This window comes from Sciurus vulgaris, assembly GCF_902686455.1.
Source record: "Sciurus vulgaris genome assembly, chromosome: 1".
NCBI lineage: Eukaryota > Metazoa > Chordata > Mammalia > Rodentia > Sciuridae > Sciurus > Sciurus vulgaris.
The window spans coordinates 33793566-33819919 of NC_136461.1; the positions used below are offsets into that span (position 1 = coordinate 33793566).

The 26354-nt window shown below is 46.5% G+C and overlaps 1 protein-coding gene across 11 annotated transcripts in view; it reads right to left on the reverse strand.

Annotated features, from left to right (window-relative positions):
- Positions 1 to 26354, reverse strand: part of ERI3 (ERI1 exoribonuclease family member 3) — a 130874-nt gene that overhangs the window by 25712 nt on the left and 78808 nt on the right. The gene's annotated exons all lie outside the window — the stretch shown is intronic.

Genomic DNA, 26354 nt, shown 5'->3' on the forward strand with positions numbered 1-26354 from the left:
CCCTACCGCACCACCTGGCTGCCAGCAACCCCCATCTGGGAGGAATACAAGGCAGGTTGGGGACAGCTTGCCTATCTTCACAGGCATGACTGCCTGATGTCACAGATGAGGAAACTAAGGCCCAGAAAGAAGAAAACTTACATGGGTTAGAATGCAATGTTGTGAGATGGGAATTAATTCTTGCTCAGTCTGCTAACAAAATCCTGGGCTTCTGTCAGTGAGTCTGATAGCTGATTGACCCTTCAAACAATACCTATTCCTTCATTTAAGAACTTCAGAAGTCCCCAAACACTAGGCTGCCCTTCTCTCTGGCAGGAAGGTGACAACATGAGAGCCAGCAGCAATGAGAATCAAGCTTGGATGAGATCCCAGAAGTTGGATGGTAGGTTTAGTGTTGGAACCAAAATGACTATCAGTCATGCTCAGACAGGCACTGCAGTGTCCCTGACCACTGCTGGGTCAGGAGGTCCCCATCCCACTAGAAAGAGAGGGCAGGGGATCAGGACAAAACACAGGCTCAGAACAAAAGACAGGTAGCTGGACACTGTCTGTGCCAAGGCATGAGGCTGGGCAGAGGACCACTTCCCTTCCTTCCCAGCTGCAGGAACCAACCCTCCCACCCCAAAGGTACTAGCAGCCACTGCACGTACACCTCAGCACCTTCCAAAGTCATTTTCTTTGACCACAGAAGTACCAGCCACAGCCCAACTTTCCAGCCAACCCCTCCCAACCCTCTACCAGGCCACAGCTGTATCCACAAATCGTGGGCTGAGAGTGGGACTCAAGGACAGCCCTAGGATGCTGGCCTACAGCCAGGGTAGACACGGACAGCAAGGGGACACAGCCAGTGGGAGGGGCACAGCTGGAAGAGCTGCTGAGCATGGCCAGGCTGAGGCTGGAGCTCAGTGGGCCAGAGAGCAGTGGCGGCTGCCTTTCAAGTACTTTAAAATCACTTACAAAGGCCGGATTAAACGATCAGAAATTCCATTTAATAGGACAAATAAAGAAATAACAATCTACTCTATCAGCCTGGAGAAGGCGAGCTGGATAGGTTTTTTTCCCCTCTAAAAAGGAAAAAGGGAAGGAAGGGGGAAAAAAGAAGGATAATGTGTGTTTACTCAAGCAAAGAAAAAAATATTTAAGTGATGTCGGGGAGAAGATTGCAGTAACTAGTGAAGAATAACATCGTCTACTTTGCTGTCAAATCACACCCGAATTTCAGTAATAGATTCTCGGCTGACACTCAATTCAATTCGAAGGTGATCCTGCTTTATCCCAGCCCATCAAATATTAAACACTTGCATTAGCAGGTGCTGCCGCTTTCCAGCTTAAAGCGGCGGGCGGGCGTCAGGGCTGCTGAGGCCCCTCTGCTCTGCTCTCGGCTCAGGGACAGGGCAGCTCAGCGTTATCTGCACGTCATCCCGAGTCTTATCGCAGTTAAGCGGGAAGACCACTTCAGATAACATTAGACGCTTGCCCTGACGCATCACCATGATTAGGTTATTATTATAATTATGACTCCCCAAGATCTTCCACAGACTGGGTTGTGTGGAAGGGGAATGGAAGGAGGCAGAGCCCAGGAGGGCCAGGCTGGACCAGGGCAAGCCCAGAGCTTTTGGCAAGAGAGGAGAAGTACCAGGCAAGGTGGCAGCCAGTCCCGCCTGAGGGATGCCTTTCAGGAAGGGCAGTCTAGCTTGTCAGAGCGAGGGTGAGATGAATTGGCGTCTCCACTGCGGCCGTGGTGTTATGCTGCAGTTTCATATTCCCAGATAAGGCATGATAACCAATTGCTGCTGTGACACGGCCTCATCCAGCACTTCCTCAGGGGGGCATGGGGCAGGGAGGGGAGGGGCATGTGCACATGGGTCTGCCAAGCTCCTAATAAGAGGGATTTAATTTTTACAAATGCTGCTTCCAGCGGGGCCTTCACAAACCAGCCAAAGTCCAAAATGATATTAAAAACGGTTAATTAAAACTGCTCTACTTCAGCCTGGGCTCTCCTCCTATTGCCCCTGCTGAGAACCCAGGCATGTCTCCAGGGAGTACTGACGCACACTTCTGCAGAGTTAGCTTCTCCTTTGGATGTGATCACCTGCGTCACAGACCCATCTTTGGCCCAGTACCAGGGCCCAGCACCTCAATCCCTCTCATAGTTCCTGACATCTTGGGTACCCCTCAGGCACAGTCATCAGTCAGACAGTAACCCAGAAAACACAGAGGGTCCTATAGCAACTTGTTTTCCTGCCACTGTATGATCTGGAACCCTTGCACCTGCTGCCCTTCCGCACCTGTATCTGCATTCCCACCACCCCTCCCAAGATACATGGAATGCCCTAACCACTCTATGCTCCCACACCCATGTATAACCCAGACCTGCCCTCAGATGACTCTGCCCATCCTGCTTTTCCTGGACCCCTCCAGATGTCCTTCTTTAGAGATTACACTTGTTTATAAATCTTAGCAGAGCCCTTCTAGGAGTCCAGCTCAAGGCACAGTAATATGGGCTATGTCTCAGGGATTCTGGCTGGAAGTCAAGGCTGGCATCCAGGGACTCATCAGAACAGGAGGACCAGGGAGGTTAAACTCTGTGGAGTTGTCAACAGGTGACAATGAAGACAAGCAGGCCCATGTGGGGTAGGAGGCAGTTAGGAAAGCTTCCTGGTGGGAGTGAGTGCTACTGGAAGACCACAGTACAGATGACAGGGGAGGACAACATTCTAGGCAGAAAAAAGACAAAGGAGAAGGGTGTGGCTAGGGAGTCAACTCAGATAGCAGGAAGCACCCAAGTCTGTGTGCCAGCAGCAAGCAGTGCCAAGGGGTCTCAGTCCACACTTTCACTTATGCCTGCTTCCCCTCCCACTCCCTCTCTCTCCCCTGCTAGCCTATATGGGGAGTTGGGGATAAGGGGCCCAGAAGCTTCCTGATCTTGATTGGTGGTTGTGGTGGTGGTGGTGAGGGGGGGGGTTTGCCAGAAATCTGCTTTAAGAGCTTTCTCTAAAACCTTGTCTTGAGCCTCTTTCCCAATGTTGGTTCCAAATTCCCTGGGTGTCACTTCTCCAGCTGTACCTCTCTCAGCCCTCAAGGTCCACCTGCCTAGCTGTGCAGTCAGCACCTCATTCCTGGTGTTCCTGACCAGAGGCTGGGGAGGGTGGAAGGATGACTGAGGAGCTTTTGAGTTTTTTCCACAGCAGGCATCAATGCTGAGCTATGAGGACAGGTAGAGTTGGTGAAAGATGCTGGGTCTACCAAACCCTACCAGCCCACCCCTACTCTGTGCCAGGCAGGCACACACATCTCGCTTCCCCTGGGCTGCTGTAATTTCCACGCATAGGGAAGCAGGTGCTGAGCTGCTCCCGGCTGGCTTTCCCCTCTCGTGGCTCTGCCCGCCTTGGCTGCTGCCCCATTAGCTTAGTGGCCAGCCATCTGCAACGGGCCTGCTGCACAGCCCTGCTGTAGGCGCGGCGGGTGGCCCCCTGTGTAACAGGGAGCTTTGCCATTAGCGCCTTTAATATTCTGACACCTCAGCACAGCCTGCTATTACATGCAAACGCTGATCGCCCTGTGAAATTACATTGCTGGGCCCGCGAAATGGAATCGTGTATAATCAGCCTCCTCCATGCACTGTCAGTCCCATCACAAACACGGCGCCCGGCGGCTTACGGGGGCTTAGCAGCTGCGACAAGTGTATTGGGTTTAATAGATGAAGTAGCCCTCATCGGCAGCAGCACCAGATTCTTCAAAGAGGAAAGAAGAGGCATCCACAGCTGCTCTGGTGCCTCTGCCCACCCATATCCAACCTATGAGGGCCCTGAGAGTGGGGTGGACAATGAGTGGGCAGGGTGATGGTTGGGTAAATGGCCAGAACCCAGCACAGACTGCAGGCGAAATAGACTGCATTGCCACTTCCAAAAAACCCACAGCTCCCTAGTCGGCCCAGTATATCCAGTCTATTCAGCCTCCTCATGAGTTGGGGAGGAATAGGCTTTTAATCACATACCTTTGGATGACTTGTCAGTCTGTGGACCTAAGACTGATGGGACATTTCCTAAGATTAGGAGCCCTATCCAACCGCCTGCCATTCTCTTAACATCCACCACAGATGATGCTCTAGACAAACCAAAGTCTATAGCTTTTCACCCAACTGACCAACACTTCTATAGCTCATGAACCAAGGCCACAGGTACATGCTGGGATGGGGCATGTGACATGTACTCAGGAATACCCAGAAGTCCATGACTCACAGAAAAATAATACGTTCAGGGCTTAGGAGTCAGACAAACCTATCTTTAATTCCTAATTCTGCCAGTTATTAACCCTGTAACCTTGGATGAGTTATTAAACCTGAGTATCAGTTTTTAGTACTAAAAAAAATTTCCCCAGGTGCACCTGTGGTCACCCAGGGATACTCGCTCTCATTACCACCTCCAGACACTCTTGGTGCCATCACTCAAAATGCAATGTTGTCTCTGAAAACACTGCTCCCTCTCTCTTTTCCAGTTCAGCCTAACACCAATTGTGGCAGACTGTATTTTCCAGTGATGGCTGCAATACCAACTCTCATCCCACAGGCTCTGACACTGTGACTGATAAACTTGTCATCAAGAGAAGAAGTCGACATCCCCTGGAAACAGGATGGGCTTCTGTGACTATTTTAATGGACAGCAACACAGAAGTAATGTTACATCCAGGCTATGGCAGAACTGCTTCGGTGGCTTCTGCCTCAATTGCTAGACTACTTACCCTAGAGCCCTGGGCTGCTGTGTTAAACAGACTATCCAGAGGCAGCCATACTGTGAGGAAACCCAAAGTACCAAAGCAGAGAACCACACAGAGAAGCCATGAGACTCAGAGAGGAGAGAGCGGGCAGCTAGCCCCTAGCTGCTCCAAAAAGGTGTTGTTAGGTCCAGTAATTGCCTGACTACAATCACCTGAGAAAGCCTGAACCCGAATCCACATAACCAGGCTCTTCCTGAATTCCTGACTCACAGAATCCATGAGAAATAATGAAATACTTGTTGTTCAAGTCACTAACTTTTGGGGGCAATTAGTGTATAGCAATACTAACTAGAAAACCAATACCTACTCACTTCTAGATATACCCTACAGTTTTCTTCAAATTCTTCTTTACTATTGCTTCTAGACTATTCCTCTCCCTCCAGAACTTCATTTCAAATCACATCACTCTTGGTAACTTCAGTGTCTACAGAATAACCCAACCTAGGAAATTTATCTCTAAGTTTCTCAATTCTTGTTGCTCATTAATGACCTTCTCAGTCTTTCCCTATGCCATGCCCTGGGCCTTGTTATCACCCAGAACTGCTTCTCCTCTGAAATCTCTCAATGACATTTTCCACTCTGACCCCAGCCTTTTATTCTTTCAGGTTCTGAATGCTCTTTCCCTCTGCTCTTGTTTTTTCCCCCTAGTCTATCCATTCCTTCTGGCCTCAATCCCTTTTTTAGTGAGCCTGCACCTTTTTATCTATTACTTCGACTATCCACTTCCAAATCTTCAACTTCCCTACCCACTTATCCCTCACACCTTCCCTGAAAAACCCAACCATGACTAAACTGCCCTTGAGCTAAATGATGCCAGAAAAAGTCACACTTATGTAGGAATCAGTCACTATAGATCCCAGATCACAACCTTGGCAGCCCTCAATGGTACCCAACAATCCTACCCTTCTGCTATTTTTAAAAAGATACTAAATGCCACTAGGCAAAACTTTTTGATTGTATGTCCTGTGTTTATAAATGCATATGTATCTTTCCCCACCTGCTGATTCACCTCTGTTTACACAGGGATCTCTTACTTCTCACGTAAGGCACATACTGTGCTTTACATGTCATTCCTTTTCACCTCCTCAGGCCCTTGCTCCTTTCTTTCTAAATTCTTAGCCTTACCTTCTCTGCTGACTCCTTCCCTAACTTAGCACTGAAGCAAATGCTTGAATCTCTACCATCTTTACAGAACTTCGGGTGTCTCAATTTTCTCTTTGAAAAATGAGTATAATATGAATAGAGTTGATATGAATATTAAATAAATTATTACTATGTATAGTGCTTAAAATGATGCCTAGCTCTTTGAAAGCTACAGGTATTAGATTGTGATTTTTATTATTTATTTAAAAAATTGTTTTAAATTTGTCTACTGACTATTCTCCTTTTAACTAAACTCAAAATTGTCTCCATATACCTCCATTTACCTCCCCATCATTCATGAAGAAACTGAAGCTGGTTTACCTCCATGTCATATCACTTAGCTCCTGCTATGGTCAGTAATCTTTGTGATGCTGCCTCCATCCATGGACAGTTTCAGGTTCTTACCTGTCTTCACAACTCTTCAGCCTACTCCACCTTTGAAACCCTTCTTCCTTTGGTTTTCTTGACGCTTTCCTAGTTCCCTGCCATGTTCCTCACAAGTTCCTGTATGGTCATACCTCATACATGACTCACATAGGCTTCACTCTCTCTTCCTATTTTTTCCTACTCTCAACCACTCTCCTTGGGTGATTTCTTTGACTCCCTTGTTTTTGGTCTAACTTCCAAATCTCTACTTCTTACTGCTACTTGAGTGTATTGCCTACCTGGCATTTCCATCTGGATTTCTGCACAGGCACTTGATTCTCAATATGTTTAAAATCTATTTCAATATCTCTTCTTCAAATTGTTCCTTCTCCTGGTTTTCCAAATTCCAGTGTATGCCACCTGTATTACTAAGCCAGAAATGTGAAGGCTAATCTTGACTCTCTACTCTTCCTTTCTTCCATGAAGTCCTAGGATTGTTGTTTCATGCCACCAAGCTTCCCAAGCAACCCCTTCAGCCTGCCTGTAATGCCTTCTGCCTTCTCCCACTTTCATCCTAGTTGAACATAACTCCTCTTTCAACACACAAAGAAAAGTACCTCCCTGGTGTGGGGGAAGGAAAAATAACAGAATGAATCAAACATCATTACCCTATATAAATGTATGATTACACAAATGGTACGCCTCTACGTCATGTACAACCAGAGAAACAAGTTGTACCCCATTTGTTTATAATAAAAAAAAAAGTACCTCCCCTTTACAGTCTTTCCTGACTCATCCTGCTTTAAATTCCACCTGTATTCTGAACAGAACCTGCAATATGAGGCTTTTTTCCATTTTGCTGGGAGATTGCCGGGTTTGTGTCTGATGTCTCTAGATGGTCTCTGTGGAGGAAAGGCGAAGAGAGGGAAGAAGAAGAAAAAAGGAAAAGAAAACTCTGTGGGTACACTTCTGCTAAGCATGAAGGCCTGGTTTCCAGACCTGTGACTCCTGTCAATACCACCCAGTGTCCTTCAGGAACCAACACTGTTTTTGCCCAGCAGAACAGCAATCCTCCATAGCCATTTTCGGAACTGGGAAGTCAGTTGCCTGCATAAGAAAGAACTCCTGTTCCCCTTCATTGCTGAACTTGTTAGCCTTTGGGCAGCCTCCACCACATTCCTCAGGCCCAACAGAGGCTTGGACAGCACAGCTACAGGAGCAAAAAGGTGGACCCTCGCATCATGTGATAGAAGCCCACCTTCCTGAATCCTGCTGGTGGTTCTATTCTGTGCACAGTGTTCTCTGGCTACCAACAGACTTCAGGGACCCTGGAGCTGTGGCTGCTTCTGTCTATCAACAGAACTTGAGTGGGATAATTATATTCTCTGTGTACTGCTCACTGCCTATAACAGGACAGTTGCCTCTAGTGTGGGTCACCACCACAGTAAAGGCAAGGGTTGTGCCATAGATTCAGGTTCCACAGCATTTGGTACTAGGGGCCCCAGGATGAGAGGATGGCTGCCAGCTCCATTGGATCCCATTAGGGTCCTGAGTATTTTCAGGTAGAATAATCCCTGGATAGTTCCCAGATCTCCTAGCTTCACTGCTGAGTCAGGGGGGATGTGGGCACACTGAGGTTACTGGGAAGAGAACCAGGTAAGAAGTTCCTGAGCCATGCTGCCTGAGCCCACAGAGGAGGCTGGCCTGTCTGGGGTTTCACATGCATTGTCAGAGTCTAAGGCAGCAGGTCAGTCTCAGCCAGATGCCCAGGGTAAGAGCTATATTGTGAGTTTTCTTTGTTTTTATTACAATTTCCTCTCCCACTGCTTCTTTTTAGCCAGTTCTTTCCTCCCCGGGGTGCTGGGGATTGAATGAAACACCACCCCCGGCTCCAATAAGTGTATTTCAATTACATCTGTCACTGCATAACGATATAATGATATATCATGTGATATTAAATCCATGGTAATCATATCAGGGATTTTTTTTAATCGTGCACTAATCGCATTATTACATCTCTATAATTAACAACAGGAGGTATGGAAATTCGGTTAAGGCAGTAAGCTCAGGATAGTTCCCCCACCCCCGTTTTAGCTCCTTCAGATTAGGATTAGATTAGGAGATGGGGACTTCAGGGCACTCACAAGCTGGGTCAAAGTCCTCACCTCCTAGTTCCTCCCTCAGCCACAGGCAGAACCTTCAGCATCCAGGGCTGACAAAGATTGTCCAGATTGAGGCCAGGATGCCTGTCTAACTTGTGGTTACTCAGGAAAGAGCCTGGGGCAGAGATCACACAGAGAGGTCCAACCACAAGGGTCAGCTGGGCCTTCTAGACCTATTGCCACTACAGCACTAAATCATCTCCATGGAAAAGAGTGTTACCTTTCCTTCAAACCAGCAAGGCCTTCAAAGGTGCTTGTGAAGCACAGGGCAAGTTCCTACCTCCTGCACCAGAATTCCTCCTGCTACTGTTTTACATTCTCCCTCCCTCTAACCTAGCCCTCTGACCACTCTTAAATCACCAGGTCCAACAGCTGTGATGTCTCTGTCTCTTGCTCCCTCCAGCCCTGATGATAGCTGAACACACAACTTTTCCTAGGGCCATTCCTCCCCAGCTCTCTCTCTCTGAAGTCTGGCCCTTCATATTACATAATAAGTAATTTTTTGATAACCACCAGGTGTTCCCCTATTCCCCAAACAGTCTAAGTTCTTATGTCCTCCCACCCAGGCCTAGATGGAGAGAGGAGGGGCTGGGGACTGTAGCCTGAACTATGTCAAATGACCCTGTCTTTCCCACCCCCCTTCCTGATACTGAGCTGTTAGGGCTAATCCCCTCAGGGGTGTCAGAACCAGTCTGCAAAGCAGAATTCTATGTTTCAAGTCCAAGCTTTGAACCTGGCATGTAACTAGTCCTCAGTGAGGGGCAGGCATTTTGCTAAGTTTGACTCTCAGAAGTTGGACAGGCCTGAAGATAAAAGAGAAAAATCATGTCCTTTTTCCTAATAAAAAGGAGACACTAATAGCAGTCAGCACTTAGGCAAAGCACTTTAAGTTTCTAAAGTGCTTTCCAAATTAAAATCTAATCCTTTATTGAGCATGCGATGCCACCATCTGTCCACCCCTCATACTTGAGGGTGTGTGCACACTTGACCACAGCACATACACCTTCACTTTCTTTCTCCCTGGGAAAAAGGAGATGCTCAAAACATTCATCCCAGATCCTTCTACCTCTTGACAGGATTGCTCATTTAGCTTTTTTTTAAGCTACCTTGTGCCAAACCTGTGCTGGAGAGCCACAGACCAAGTAGACCAGACCAGTACCCTCAAGGTAGGAGAGACACGTAAACACACTTGTAAAACAATGTAGCAAGGGTTAAGATCCGACAAAAGCAATGGGGGCGGGGGTGGTGGTGGTGCTGGAAATAAATCACTGAGGAGGACAGAGATGGCCCCCAGCGAGGCATAGTAGGGGGGATTCCATATAGGCAAGGAGCTCAGTTCAGAGGTCTGAGCTGAGACAAGAAATTCCTAAGAAGGCAGATGAGAGGTGCTTGAACCTGAGGGTGGAGATCACCCAGGAAAAGTGAAAGCTGTTAAGAGTCAGAGAAACTCTTCTCTGACATTTGAGAAAAGGAAGTCTGAGGTGAGAACACTGAGACTCCACACCTAAGGACTGAAGAATCTTCTCTCTGGGGCACACCCAAGATTCTGGTCCCTGCATTTCCCTTCGTCCAATCAGTCTTCATTCTACCCAGGTGTAACAGTATGGAAGAATTCAGGCTTTGGAATCACACTGCTTATTCACAACATTTATTGAGAGCCTATTAGCTGCCAGGCTATCTGCATGCATTTAGCAGCAGAGACACAGTACTGTCCCTCAGAGAGCTTACAGGTTTTTTTGAAAGATGTTAAATACATAGTAACATAAATCATTATGAAGTTGCACCTATAGTATTTAACCTGTTTTGATAGGATAGAAGAGGGGATATGGACCTAGTTGAGAATGATTCCCTAGAGACAGGTAAGCAGAAACTGAGAATGACTGGTGTTTGGGGGCATGTTAAGGTCTTTAGGTGAACTGTGCTAGAGCACCTGGAAGGAATCAAATCAAGGCCAGTGTTCCTGAAGCACAGAAAGCAAGTGTGTAATGTGGCTGATAAGGAGGCAAGGAATATAGCCCCAACAGGGCCTCTGTGAAGGTCTTATACTCTTTCCCTAAGGCCTTCCTTCTACCATGCTGTGTGATCTTGGGGTGCTGCAATAGGCTAAAAGTGAGTTGCTTTGCACATCTATCCCTCCCCATTGCTAAAGATAGCCAGTCCTGAAAAAAAACTAATCAAGAACCAAGACCATTTTCTATGTAGAGGAGGAAGAAACTGCAAAACCATTCACTTACTGAACATTCTGTTCTCAATGAAGGCCTGCTGGACCTCAGTAACTCAAAGGGAATCACATGTATATTCTACCTTCATAAAACTTATGGTCTTTTGAGGAAATCAGACTCAGAACCAAGAGTTGCCCAGTAACTGTGGTAACCAGCGAGTAGAGAAAACCATAGTACGCATACAAAGGAGGGAAGTGCTCAGGCCCAGAGGAGTTTAGAGTGGGGTGTGCCGTTTCCTGGTCCTTGCCCTGCCACACAAGCAGCAGTTGGTGGTTTAGGATAGCACACCCCACACAGACTGCAGACTGAACAGGGGCAAAAGTGTGAGGAGGACCTGAGCCATGGCTCCTGGCTAGGGACTGAAGAGCAAGCAGCAATGAACCTAAGCCAAGATCTCCTGGTTACAAAGCTGAAGATTGAAAAGATATGACACCACAAGGAGAGGGGAGAGAAGGAGGGAGGGAGTGTGGGGGGAAGAGAGGGAAAGAGAAAGAGGGAGAGAGGAGGAGGGAGAGAGAGAGAGGGTGGGGAGAGACTGACTGCATTTTCTCAGGGTTAATTGAAGGGAGCACCTTAGGAATAAGCAAGAGAGTTGCGCACAGTGCTGCATGCCTGTAATCTCAGCTACTTGGGAGGTTGAGGGTGGAGGACTTTGAATTTGAGGACAGCTTGGGCAACTTAGCAAGATCTCACTTCAAAAAAAAATTATAATAAAAAATAAAAATGCACAAGCAACAGGACCCAACTAGAAAAATCACTTCAGGAAATGGCAACTTTAGTCTCCAGGCCCCAGTGTCCTCACTGGAAATGAGGGCTTAGTTACTGGATTTCTTTCTTTCTTTCTTTCTTTTTTTTTTTTGTGGTGCTGGGGATGGAACCCAGGGATTTGTGCTTGCAATGCAAGCACTCTACCAACTGAGCTATCTCCCCAGCCCTGGATTTCTTAAATTCCTTCCTAATCAGAAATTCACAGATCTGAGGCACTTCAATCTCCCATAAAAGTTGGCTTAGTTTTGCCACATTTTGCTTAAGCTGTTCCTCTCCCAGAACACTCACCTTTGACCCTTTCCAAAACTCCACCTTCTGCCAGACAGGAGGCCTGACCTGCTTCTTCCCCATCTCCCATGTCTCAACCTGATTACCACACCAGCAGCACCTTGCTGAATCACACAGCACACATGCTTGGTCGGTCTAGGTACTATCTTATCACTCTCTGACCTCTCACTTCCATTTCAGAGGCAGGAGGGAAGCTCTACTCCACAGGCTCCAGAAACAGGCAGATGCTGTTCCAGCCGGAAGTCTAGGTCCCCTTCCCTCTGCCCACAGTCCTTTGAGAACTCAACAGGCCTCCACTTGAAAAGGGTGCTAAAAGCAATGATGTCTCCAAGTGTGATGGGAGATATTTGTGTCTGCTTTACCCTTGGCTTTTTGCTCTGGTTCAGGTAGGAGCGGGGTGGGCCGGCTGGCAGATCTGAGAGCGCGGCACGCCCCAGCGGGCAGGGCGCACAGCGCGGAGGAAGGCGCGAGTCAGTCTGGAGTGCTCCCCATTTATCAAGCTCACGCAGGCCGCCAGCCGAGCGAGTCTTTCTATCATTACACCTCTCAAAATCCGATTCATACCACTAATCCTGCCTTCATTCTCCCAGATTAATAACATCTCTTTCAACCTTCACAGTGTGATAAATAGACAAAGAGAGAACAAAAGGAGAGACAGAAGAGAGAGAAAGAGCTGGAGCAAGTCCCCATAATAGAGAGAGCCGAGAAAGAGGAGAGGGAAAAAAGGAGAGCGAGCGAGAGCGGGCAGCGGCCAGAGACTGCAGCTACCTCAGAGAGCGGCTCTGAGGAGAGCTGGCGGCTGCGCCCCGCTATGCGCTCTGCTCTGTCCCCAAAGAGAAAGAAAGGCTCGTTAACAGCTCCTTCCTGCCTGCACTTTTGTTCAAATTCTTTTCTTCCCTTCCAATCCTGCTTCAGGTCAAATTCCAGTGAAAATGAGTCTCCTGGCTTCCCTGTTCCAGCCTCTGGACCAGGCCCAGAAGACCAACCTGGTCCTTGGTGGAGGCCTGCGTCTGGGTACATGCTGGGCTGGGGATGGGGTTAGCAAGGGTGGAGCAAGTTTTAGGCAATCCTGGCTTGAATCCTCATCCTTTCTCTGCTCTTTCAGCAGAATGGGAAAGGGAACAGAGCAGAGGGGGGACTTGGGGCTCAACCCCTGTGGTGCTGTTCTACACATTTTGTTACCATAAGGCTCTAGATGATCGAATTTAGGGTCCCTAACACCTAGCAGCCCAGCCTGATGGTGAAAGTAAATACTGCTCAGGTTTAAGAAAGCAAACCATAGTGGAGGTGTGTGACAGGGACAACAAACCCACTGGGCTCTAGTCCTACCATAGCAACTGACCTCTGGTACTTTCAGTTCTCTTCCCACAGCACACTCCCCATGCTCTGCATAGATCCAGTTCAAAGACCCTCTTCTGCTATCTGAGCTCTTCCAGGGGAATTCACTCACTCCCTCTTTGGGGTTCTGAAAAGCAACACCATTTACATCGCCTTATAATGATCATGGGTTTCCCTCACTCCACGGGGACTCTGTCTTCTTATTTCTTTTCAGGTCCCAATTATCCATGGTAATTCCACTCTTTCTTGATTTTGCCCAAACTAGCCAGAACTGAACGTGGCTCAACCCTCTTTCTGGACTGCAAAGCATTTTTTGCCTGCTGGTCGACCTTGCTCAGAGGGAGCAGCAGGGGCACACCACACCAGGAAGCTCAGATGGCCCTGTGCATCCGCTGCTTCACAGTGTATCAGAATCAGGGAAAGAGGGCTGAAGCAACTCCCAGGACCACTTCATCTCTCAACACACTCATGACAGGTTGTGGGGTGAGATAGAGGATGTGAATGGAGAAGGAAACTCTGCCCTGCCCTGCCCTGCCCAACCCACCCTAGCAGGAGGAGCCTTCTAGGAAAGTCAAGAATTCTCCAAGGACAGAGATTGGTGGTGGACAGGAATGCCCTGATGTGGACTGTTGGTAGCAAGTTGGTGGGCTGATGGCTGTTTAGAAGCAGGTCCTCTCTAGAAAATCTCTTGCAGATACTTTCCAGATTCTTTCCTCCATAAAGCCTCTTCTTCCTTCCCTCTGTCCCCTTTCCCAAAACACAGCTCTCCTCTGGGCTCAAATGGCTGCTGCCCACACCCACCATTCATTCCTGGGGACCCCATCACTTCCAGTCTAGCTCTTAAGTTTGCTCAATTACATCTCCCAAATATAAAAGCTCAGAGAAAAGGAGGCTTCATGGGGCCCAGTAAGAGTAAATCACAAGGGGAAAGGATGTTAAAGTAGATGGGGTAGTCCTTGGGATCTCTTTCACAAAAGTCTAGACATTCCATTAACATTCCCTCAACCCCTCATCAGAAGGACTCTCCACACTTTATTCTTTTCCACTAGACCTCCAGCATCAGACACCTGCAATAGGAAGGATGGAAGTAAAGACAGTGACTGGTGTTCCTCCATGGGCCCAAGTGACCCAAAGAGGTGGGAGGCTAAAGACAAACGGCAAGGAAGAGAAAGAAGAACAGTGTCAGTGTCGGGTACTAGTCCTCCCTACAACAAACCTAGCCTACTGGTGCCCTGGCCTTCAGGGCAGGTTAGGTCCAACTGGCCATACAGGCCCAAACTGCTTCCAAACCCAAGGTCAGAGAGGGTCCCAGAAACATGGATACCAGACCTTCCTTAAGAGACAGCATCAGCCAGAGTCAACCCTGCTACTTGCCTGTATCTAAAGCTTACCATGTTAAGTAACCAGCTGACTTTCCGCACCGTTTCCCCAGGGGCTTGGAAAGATGGTCCAGCCCTTGTAGTCCCAACTCTGAAAGGTTGAGAGGTCTAGGTTCTGAGAAGAAAAATCTTAGCTGTTCTTCTGTTCTCTGCCTCTATTGCCAATCCTGTCCAATGCACACTCTTCTTCCTCCCTTTGCTTCCCTCAATTCTTTGAGGTCTCTCTGAGCATTTCCTCTTTCCTCACAAGGCATGCCCCTACCAAGGTGCACAAATCTAAGGGACAAGCTTCATCTCTTTAGGGTACTTTGCCCTTCAGTTAGAGAGACACTCCTAGACCCCAGTAAGGAACCTGTTGTGGGTGGGGATGAGAGAGAAGGAAATCAGTCTGATACAAAAGGGTCTCTGGCAGATCAAGAAGTCAGATCCAAGTGATGCTTTTCCCTTACTCCATAAGTACCTGGTTCTAGAGCTCACTCCTCCAGGCAGCAGTGGAACAGAGCAAGGAAGGAGAAGTTGGGTCCTAATGTGTAAAAAACTCCAGCAAAGCAAAATCATTTACTCTTCGGTGCGACTGCTCAGCAGAGCTAATAAATCTTGCATGAGCAGGGCCGATTCTAATTTCCTAATATGAAAAGGCATTTGGATTGAGAGAGAGGGGGAGATAAAAGTGATTGAATCTCCAATAGTCCAGGTTACTGACAAGAAACATCCTGCTCAGCCCTGAGAGAAGGATGGCAGCACCCGCCTGCTCACACACACCCATCTGTTCTGCCCCCCTCTTGGCGTGATACATCTCAGTCTCCTCTATTGACAGGACGTGGCTTTAAACACAGTTACACAAGTTATCATTTCTGCCTTCTGATCAATCTGAATTTTCAGGACAATTACCCTCTTAATCAATGATTGCTATCAGCAGCCCTGCGCCTGGACGGATTTCTCAGCAAGGTAATCATGCCGCCAGGCTGGACGGCGCGTGCATAGGCAATGAAGCTCCGGGTGGGGTCTCCTCCCTCCTTGAGCCCCCATATTCCAGCACCGCTGCCAGCATCGAGGACAAGGACGGCAAAGTGTGAAGGCCACTTCAAGGAGTGGTGGGAGTAGAAGGAAGGGGAGGGGGTCCAGCCACCCAGTCAGCCTTCCAACCACCTGCCTATGAAGCAAACCTATTAAAAGACTAGATTTACTGCCCACACCCTGATGCATCTCCACATGCCCTCCTGCCATCATTCCCACCTCCTCATTAGCCTCATAAAGCCCAATTCAAATTATGGGCTCAAATTATTAGGGTAAGGAAATACAAAGAAAATAGAAATATTGGTTTTACTAATCTCTCAGAAGCTAGTGATCCTAGAATCCCTTTTCTTCCATGAACTTGTTCATACTGGCTACTGAATGGGATGGCAGAGGCAGCTTCTTTTGCCTCTTCTGATACATCTGAAGCTATCGCAAAGCCAGCCTGGCCTTCAGCAGGAGGCCACCCAGTCCAACACTCCCTCTTCCTCCAGGGTCCTCCCACAGATCCAGCCCTCTGTGCCATAAAACAAACCAGAGCTCCTCAGGAGAAAAGGGAAGAAGAGGGAACAGTGGAATCAGTGTTCAGTTAGCTGGAGGCCATATCTTCCACACTGGGAGCAACTCAGAAGTTTCTTAAATCACCTGTTGTTGGGAAAGGACTTAACATAAGGAAGTCAACAGTGGAATGAAAAGGGCTTGGTTCAGGATGTTGAAAATGAACTTAGGTTCCAGCATGGGTACATAGTTTTACTCATGGCAAGATGGGTCATGGGATTAAAACAGGTACCAATAAATTGCTATTACATCCTGAGGGGGAAAGAGTTTTAGAAAGCAAATGCATGTTTTTACTCACTGACATTTACTGAGTGCTACCCATGAGTTAACTGATGGGGATAAGGCAGTGAATGACACACAAATGACTCCTAATCTCATGGAGCTCACCATTTACTAAGAAAAGCAGACCAACAAAATTTTTTTTTAAAAAGCAAAAGCAATAAAGTAAACTTGTACTTGAATGTTCATAGCAACATTATTCATAATAGCCCCAAAGTGGAAACAACCCAAATGTCCATCAACTGAGTGAATAAAGAAAATGTGGTATAGCCATACAGAATATTACTCAACAATAAAAAGAAATGAAGTACTGATTAATACATGGTACAACATGGATGACCCCTGAAAATTATGCTAAGTGAAAGAAGTTAGTCATAAAGGTCACATATAATAAATTCCCATAACTGTCAGAACAGGCAAATCTATAGAGATGAAAGTTGATTAGTGGTTGCTTAGGGCTGGGGTGTTTAGGGGAGAAATAGGAAGCAACTGCTAATGGATTTTCTTTTAAGGGGGACAAAAGTGTTGTAAACTAAGATGGTAATTATGGCTATATAATCTTGTGACTATACTAAAAAGCATAGTGTATACCTTAAATGGGAAATTATATGGAATATAAATTACATCTCAGTAAAGCTACTTAAAAAAAAAAAAAATGTATACTATGATTAAAGAAGTACAAGGAGCCCACAGCAGGCTCACCAAGAATGAAAGTCAAGGAAGGCTGAGGCACAATGCCTGCACTGTGAAGGCACTCAAGATAGGTGCTCAAAGAGGGAGTAAACTCCATTGTCCTAAAGGATAAGTAGGAGTTCATTAGGCAGGAATGTGAGAACTTGCCAGACAAACAAAACAAATGTAATAAGACTTCAGCATATCATATGGACCACCATGGCATAATTGGAAAAGAAATTTGGGGGTCTCAAAGATCAGGCTAGAGAATTTATACTTTGGTAGCCATCAAGATTTCTTAAGTAGAGAAAGTCAGTATAGGACAGTTTGGGGTTTGATGGTTCAGGCTTAGAAAACAAGATGCCATAGTTGAAAGGGAATGGTTTTTGAGTTCACAACAGCCAGAGTTTAAATCCTCAAATCCTTCTCTCAATTAACTCTAATGACCAGTTGGGACTAGGATTTTGCCTTTTTTGCTCACTACTTTATCCTCAGAGCTTGGCAGAGTGCTTGACCCAGAAGGTGCTCAACTGAATGAATGAATGACTACGTTGAATTCAATCCCACTTGACAAACATTTACTGAACATCTTCCATAAACCCTGACACTCTAGTTGCATAGTGTGAGTTCTTAAAGCCTAGAGGTCCTGTCTGATCTCTGGCCTCACACAGGATCTACTAGGCACAGGGCTGGTGCTCAATCTGTAATAATTCCTTTCTTTCTCCCAGTCTAGGAAATTTCCTTAAAACCCAGTGAATTTTTGAATAGCCTTGGCCTAAACACAATACTGTGGCAGGCAAGAATAGGGAAGCTGAAGTTGTAGGGATGGAAGCTTTTAATAGAGCAATAGGAGCAGGCAGGATGGCCCAAGGCAAGCCATGGTCCCTCTAGGAGGCCATTTGGCAATGCAAGTCATAAAGCTGGGTAGGAAGAACGCTTTGTAAACCATCCTGCATCCCAGGCAGTGGACCTACACGCAGGGAGGAAGTTAGTGTAGGTAAGGTAGAAACATAAGCTGCAAGGCTTTCAGGTGGATAGGGAGAGGAAGATCTGCACCTTATTTCCTGAGCACTCTGTTCTGACCCTGGAGATGTGCCATTTCTATATGTCCCCTCTGCTTAGGAGAGCCCTTCTGACCACAACATGAAGGGGCTCCTCAGTTTCCCAGCCCCCAATTCCTATAGGGCCTCCTCCCCCCTCCTCTCTTCCTTCCTTTTTCTTCTTGCAAAGCTTCCCTCAAGCCATAAAAATAAAATAAAACACAAACACCCATAGTCCAGGAGGAGGGCGTCAGACAGATAATGGGCATTTTATATCTTTTTATGACACTCCCCATAGGCAGCTCGGCAATCACAGCGCAATAAAGGCAGGCATGCAGCTTGCATAGTTAAACAACTGCTGGGTAATTAGGCACAGCAAACACACCACTGGGGAGGCCTCAGGCCTGTCCTGGGATCTGCCTACAGCCTGCATGCCTGCTTGCAACCAAGTAGGTGCCAAGCCCAGGCCTAGCACCGTAAGACCTGGTCACAGTGCTAGGGAGAGACCACTGACTGCTTCCATATGAACACTAGGGCTCCTGCCTGTATACGCTCACAAGCAAACCTGTTTACACCCACACTGGCACTTCCTGAATAGCTAGTGGGACCTCATCTTCCTATAGGGCCACTCCTCTTTTCCAGATAGGGAAACCCAGGGTCCTAGGAGGGCCCTTTACTCTAAAGGCCTTTGAAGAAGTCATAGCAGGCACTAATAGGGAACCTTTCATTAGGGCAGCTCTCAGCTTGTCAAGTGGCACAGGCCAGGGGCACATGAACATGCAGACAGGCTTACATGGACCTGCTGTCTCATAAATTTTGACCCAGTACAAAGCTAAATTCAAAAGTTTTTAAAAATGGAGATGATGTATGCATACTCCATATACATATTCTCATCACTGTATTTACTACTTCTATTGCATTTTTCTCCATTCATCTATTTACCCACTCATCTTTCCCACCAGACCAGGTACTCTGTACAGGTAGTGATCAGGTCTTATTCACTGAGTCCAGATGACCCAACACACAGTGCTTCAGGGAGTGGCTAGTGGCTGGATGCAAATATAGATGTCCTAGCCCAAGCAGAACACAGACCACTTGCTATCTGAGGCTTAGGTCTAGGATGATCTAAGCCCAACCAAGAGAGAAAGAGAAAACTCCTCACCAGAGCTCAGGGAACTATACTGTGAATACACACATTGCCCATTCCTTCTTTAGGGATCTAGCCAATCAAGTTCAGAAATTACAGGGACAGAAAAGACAAAACCTGGCTAAGTCTCACTTGAAAACTGAGAAAGCAAAAAGGTTCCATCTCTAGAAGTCATCCAGATCAGCTCTGAGGAATTATCCAGGGAAAAATTATGGTACCAAAGTTCAAACCACTCTTTTTTCCCCAAGAGAGCTGACAGTAGGCCTGGGTCAGCTCACAAAAGGACCATAAGTTGTGCCAGCACAGTCCCATTTGAATGTGAACATACAGCCTGCTACTTTTCCTGGTCTCTACCTAACTGCCACTCAGCATCTGCCAAGACAACCAACAGAGGGGATCAAAAGCCAGAGGAAGGGCCTGGGCTGCTCCCTGCCTGTAGAGTATTGAGAGCCCCTTTATATTCAGCCCCCCAAGTAGTAGGGAGGCAACAAACTTCTCCTCACCTCATATTCTCATGATGAAGCCCAAAGCCTAATGGATTCTGGCTTCAGTCCAAGACACCTTAAACAGTATCAAGATGCCAGCTATCCAAACTCCTCCACGGCACCTATGTCCCCAGGTCTCCTGACCTGATGCCAGGCAATGCCCTGCAACCCCTGGACCTTCAACATTTCTCAATGAGATAGTGAAGTAGTTCCAAGGATAGAGATAAGAGTAGGCAAGGGTAAACAGAAGGACTTCTCTTACCTTCCTTGCATCAGTTTCATTTTTAGATGGAAGCAAAAAGGGGAAACCTAAGATATGATGAATGATCTCATAAGGACAAAAGTAGATAACTTACAAGAAGAAATTGCTTCATTCAACTTTTTTATTCCCTGGATAAGGAACCTGAGGTCTCAGAAAGGGCAAGTGACCCAGATTAGAGCCCATTTCTTTATTTTCCAGCTTCAAGTTTAGTCAGGTTCTTTGTATCGTACCATGTTTCCCTCTAGAGATAAGGGACTCATCCCCACTATCTCCAGTTCCTAGAATCAGGCTATAAATTCCATACCCACAACTTCCCCCTTATTGCCTAGTGTGGGCACATGCCCACACCAGATGCACATAGAGGGAGATATATTTTAAACGCATACAGACATACAGGTATACATGGGAATACCCTCTTACTTGTATGGATTCCCATTAAGTAAATATTACTCTCTACAGACCTGGAATAAAAAGCCAATCCCTATCCTTCCCCAGTTGCTGACTTTCACTTTCTCTGACCACACAACTTGCAGAGGCTGTTGTGTGTTTGCTTCTAGCTCAAATAAGGTCAGACCATAGGAGTTACCTTCAGATAGAATCTGCTAAAGGACAAGGGACAGGAGGGAAGTTGTGGAAGGAGAGAATGTGGATTTACATTCTCCTGGTCATGTAGCCTTGGGCAGACTTCTTACTCTTTGAGTTTCTACTTCAGCACTCAAAAAATAGGAACAAGTCCTTTCCTTGCTGAGTAGCAAGAGGAGTAAATGCAATGTGTGTAAAGCATCCAGCACTGTGGTTGGCACCAACTGGGGCTCAATGCACCAGTGCTCTATTATCATTGCTTCTGACAGATGTGCTCAAGCCTGCTTTTGCAGAGTGTGGGAAACAGGAGGCAGAGCTGTGCTTCCTGCCTTCAAGGAAGTCTCTTTCCTTTTTATAATTCTTCTAGTTTCCAGAATCCAGAGTAGCAACAACAAAATTAAAAGAAGGAAAACCAAAAACAAAAACCTGGGGAGAAGGCAAAGTAACTAAACACTCCCTTAGCTTCATTGACTTAAAAGGACATTGATGCATCTGCCTCTCCCCTTCTGCCACACTCCACCCCTTTCCCAAACTATTCTCAGCTTTTCCTCTAGAAGTTGCCTCTAGCAGCTACTGAGGTACCTTCTGCCTCCCACTCCAGCTTTGTTGCTTCAGAGAAGATACAGATCTAGTCTTTTTCCTTGAGTGGCTCATGATGCTATAAGGAACAGACCAGGTCACACTGATAACCAAGAGGTATGGACTCTGGGCTATGCTGAGTCCTAGTAATTGGCCCCCAGGATAAGAGTACAGGATCTATGGTCAGAAACTTAGGTTTAAATCTAGGACCCAAATAGACCCAGGAAAGCTCCCCATTCTTATGTGTTCCAAAGCAAGCAAAGAATGCTCTTCAAGGACATAAGGAAAAGAGGCAGCTCAAAGTAGGAGCAGGCTGAAGAGGTTACCTCACCTAGGAGGATGCAGATTGAACAGCAGCCAATGACAGGCAGACAGGCCTGAGGCAGGCCTGGTTGTAAAGCCCTGCCACAGAGGCACTACAAGAAATCCAGGGTGAGAGCCACTTGCAGTGGTTGCAGAAATCTTGGAGGAAGAAATGATCCCTACTGTACTGAGCTGATTCCCTCACCTGCTCTTCCCCACTATGGCTGTATGCACCAGGGATGCAGACCAAGATAGGCTGGCTCCCTGGCTGGGAGAGCATCAGTACTCTTCTAAGAGCTTTACAAACATGCTCTAAGGATTCTCTCACTGCAATTCCCTCATTCTGCCATAAGGACACAGAGGTCTTCTACCTAGCAGTCTTGGGCTGTCCACAGCTAATAGCCTAAAAGGTGGGGTGGCCTCTCCCTTGGCTGCCATCACTGGCCCCTAGACTCTGTCTCCCTTTGCATGGATATACATGTGTCAGTTTCCTAGACCTATAAGCGCCCCTCTCAGAAGGCAGCTTAAGTTGGTTCCACTCTAGACACTGGATAATGGTTCCTTACTCTCTTCACTTGTTCTCACTGTTTTCTTCTGACAGAAGACACACATGGGTGGTCCACATCTGTAGCTCAAAAAGCCTGGAAGCTGGGCTGGGGTTGTGGCTCAGTGGTAGAGAGCTTGCCGAGCATGCGTGAGGCACTGGGTTTGATTCTCAGCAGTGCATATAAATAAATGAATAAAATAAAGGCCCATCAACAACTAAAAGAAAAAGGTTCAAAGCTACTGTTAGTCATTTTTCAAGCCATTTCACCACTTCAGGCCTTTTTCACAAGATACTCTTTGCCTGGATGTCCCTTCCACCCTATCTCCTTAAAACTTACTCATCTTTCAAAATGCAATGCAAGCAGCTTTCACTGAAACTTTTCTTGACTTTCTTTTACACACCTCAAGTAAAAATGACTCCACCTTCCTTTGCTCTGAAGGCAACAGGGCAAAGCAGTTAAGAGCATGGACTCCAGAGTCTACTGTATAAATTCCAATACTACTCCATCACTCACTACTGCTGGGCCTTGTGGATGGTACATCTGCTTCAGTTTCCTCATCTGAATGATAGCTAATGATAGTGCTTAAAGTTTGAGGATTAAGAGTTAGTCCATAGAAAGCATTTAGAGCAGCATTTATTATCTCCATTTTACAGATGAAGAAACCAAGGTTCAGAGAAGGTAAGTATCTTGCCCAAGATCGTAACAGATAGGCGACAGAGCCAGGCACTGACCTAAGGTGACTGTGACTATATTTCACTGGATAGCCAGGTATGCTGACAGTATGTAAAAAGGGCATGATACCATCAACTCTGTTCTTCGGTGTGCACTGAAAGTGAGCCAGTCTGAGGACAGTATTAAGTTCATTGTCCATGATGCTCATATGCACTCTGCTGGGGGAACTCCTGCCTGCAGAGTTCTATGTGCTCACCTTGAGCTCCTAGATCCTTGACCTCCCTTCTCCTTGAGGCCTGGTCATTTCCTCTCTGGCAGTCAGCACCAGGACAAGAGAAAGGCAGTAGTACAGTACTATTACTTCATCCTGAGTTCTCTCTCTACGAGGTGGGTATTATTTTTCTCAGTTTACAGTGGAGGCTCATACCATGGCTCAAAGAAGTTAAGTGACTCTCCTAAAACCCTACAATTTGTAAATGTAAAGCCAAGTTTCTAAATCAGGCTTCCTGGACTTCAGGACCTCGGTTCTGTGAGTCAGATATCAGTTGTCTGCTATGGGTTCACAGAGACTTGCTCCAGTTCACACAGCTGGTTGGTAGTAACACTAGAGTCTGAGCCTGATTCATCTGGCTCTGAAGCTCTCTTTTTTTGCCCCAAAGGTCTTTGGCCTGTGAACCATATCCCTGAGGTCCAGCATTTACCACATACCACCTGAATATTAAATAAAGGGCAGGTCCTACATACAGCCACACTACTTTCCAGATTTATGAAGACAGTATTATAATTAATGAAATACAAATCCATTTAGAAAACCAATCAGAGTCACTTCAGTTTTCTTTTCATTGTGTACTCCTCTATCATTATATTCCCTAAGTCCAAGTTCCACCAAATCCTGAAGGGAGAAAGGGCTATCTGTGAAATTTTCTGACATTACTAAGAGCTCCTTCTGCTCTGCCTGCCTACCTGTTTAAGAGCTCTCCAAAAGCACACTAAGGTACCTTTTCCAAGGTACTTTTCCTGATCCTTGGCTATAAACTCATAATGGAGAAGTGTCTTTTGTGAGGAATAATTGTCCAGAAGTCAAAGTCAGCAAGAAGAGACACAATCCCTTCCAAGACTTGAATCCTATGAATGCTAAGGACCAATGCAATCTTCATCAAAGAGGACTCTAGTCCTGAGCTATGATGAAGGAGCCAGGTAGCTGCATTTCTGTCTTTCCTACCCCTCACCTCCAATGCCTTCCCTACCCACCTAAGATACATAATCTGGGGGAAAAGGAACATTCAAATTTCACTTCTAGTTTCACTTCTTTCTGGTTATGTGCTTTTAGGCAAGTTACTTAATTTCCCTAAGTCCATTTGCCTGGGTAATCTGGCAGAGAAATGGGCACCTGGGCTCTGGAGCTTATTAGTCTAGCCCTAGATCCTAGTGTACGCTGGGTCTAGGGGGCACTGGAAATACAGAGATGGATGGTACACAGATCTCAAGGAGCTTACAGTCTAGCAGGAAACACAAACATAAGAACATGTGATTTGCTCAGTACAAAGTTCTGAAAACATATAAAGGAAGTTGACACTTTCTATCAGAAGTGGGGAAATGTTAGAGAAGCCTTCACACAAAGGGTTTTGATGGATGAACAGGAGTTTCCCCAACACATTAAAAGAGTAAAGGCAATGTAAGCAAAGGAAACAGCATAAGTGAAGGGAGGTAAAACATTCATGTGTATTTGGAAAGCAGCAAGAAGTTTGATATAACTGAAATGTTATGAGAGGACAGAAGATGTGAAGATAGGGATACTTCAATGAGTTAGATCATCTAGGAACTTGATATCTTGCTCAAGAGCAAGAATGGGGCATAGTCTTAAATATTTACCCTCTTGGCTCCAGTGCTCTTCCTGTCAAAACAAGCACCCTGCAATCGCACCCTCTTCTGTGCCTTTGATTTAAGAGTTCTTCTCCTGGCCCTGACAGTAAGGCATTTCTGTCCCACAGATTATAACTCACTCTGGGCTATTATTCAGCTCCCCAGCCCTGGCCCTGCTGCAGTTAGTCCAAACATAATATCCTTCATGCATATATTATCTGTCTCCCTATTATCTGGAATCATTTCGGAATTAAATTTCAGTCCTGCAATATTGGCTTCAGGAGCGGCGCGCTTTATGGGCTAGTCAAAGGTTAGAATACCAATCAAAATAACAGTGCCGATGCAGCGAGACATTTTAATATTCCAAAACCCGGTAATTGTAAAAGGACATAATATTTTTTCCCTGATTACCCCAAAGGCAACACATGTTAACAAGGCGAGGGAAGAAGTGAAAGAAATTTCAGAGTTCAGACAGCTGTAAGACATATTTAAAGGAAAAAGCCCAGGCTGGGCACTACACCATGGAGACAGGGAAACAAGAAGAAAGGAGACATTCCCTCTAGCTCCAGCAGCCCCTGACTCCAAATGTGGTACTGTTCCCTCCTCTGCCTCTGGACTACACCTCAAAAACTCACCCCCAAAGCAGAGGCTGCAGAGGGTGAAGAACTCAGCACCTGAGTCTTGAGGTATGAGTTCCAGGTTTCAGCTTATAATTCAGTAGCCTCCAGCTCCCAAGAACGATCCCTCCCAGGGTTTCAGCATCAAACTCGGCAGCAAGTACCCTGGGCTGCTGTCCACTCACCCCCTCCTTATACAATGCCTGTGTGTGCACCCCACCCTCCCTCACTTACACCTAGTGTTCTGTGTCCTGCACTATGTGCTTGTCTTTCTTCTCAAACACAGCTAGAGGCTCTGATCTAGCTGGCTCCCATCACGATTCCAGCCCACAACTGTTCACTGTCCCATGAACAACGTTCTGTTCTTTGGATGATGCCAAAAACCTGGACCCTAGCCCTGCCTGGTTCTGACTGCTAAGTAGCCCAGAAGTATCTGTCCTCAATGCAAACTATCCCCCTCCAAAATACCTTGTAGCACTTCTAAATATTCATGCCTCTTTTGACTTTCTCTTTTGTTGTGTTCTTTTTTTCCCCAAAATTACTTCTGAAGAGCCCTAGAAGAGGGGCTCTGTGGCTGGCACCAGGCAGACACCATAGCTCCTCTCTGGCTGCCTATCACTTGATCAGCTTTATCCTAACAGTTCCAAAAAAGTGACCTGACTAGCAGAGTTTTGGGTCTTCTCATGCTTGACAGCTTCCCACCTTGCTCAGCCCACTTGCTGAAACCACCAATCTGTATCATCCCGACCTGCTGACCTGCCTATGGCCCCCAGCAAAGAACTTCATTAAGGCTGAGAATTTATTCTTTCATAAGCCCTTAATTTATTACTGTGCTGATTGGGACTCTGAATGCTCCAAGGTCAGGAAAAGTCGTACTCAATTGTAGATACCAATGCTCCCTTTAGCAGTTTTTCCTGCTGTCCCCTCCCAGGGGGAGGCAGGAGACAAAATGTTTCTTGGAGGAACTCAAAAGGCCTCCTCCTTGCTCTCTAACATTTGGTCCCAATCTCACCCTTTTCAGAGAACAGCACAGAGCACAGATGGCAAAGAAAAAGTGAACCATCACACTTCATATCCTGGTACCTTTGGGCCTGTTAAATTCAAGGCAACCCCTACCCCTATAATTGCTGGGCATGACTGATTGAGACCTGTCTGCTAGAACTGACTCAGAATCCTCCTAAGGCTGCTCACTTCCCCAAAACCACCAATCAGGCTGAGGCATCAGAGGGGAATCCTGAGAATTTATGACTATACATGCACATAATTGCATGGCAGGGTCTGAAGATACACG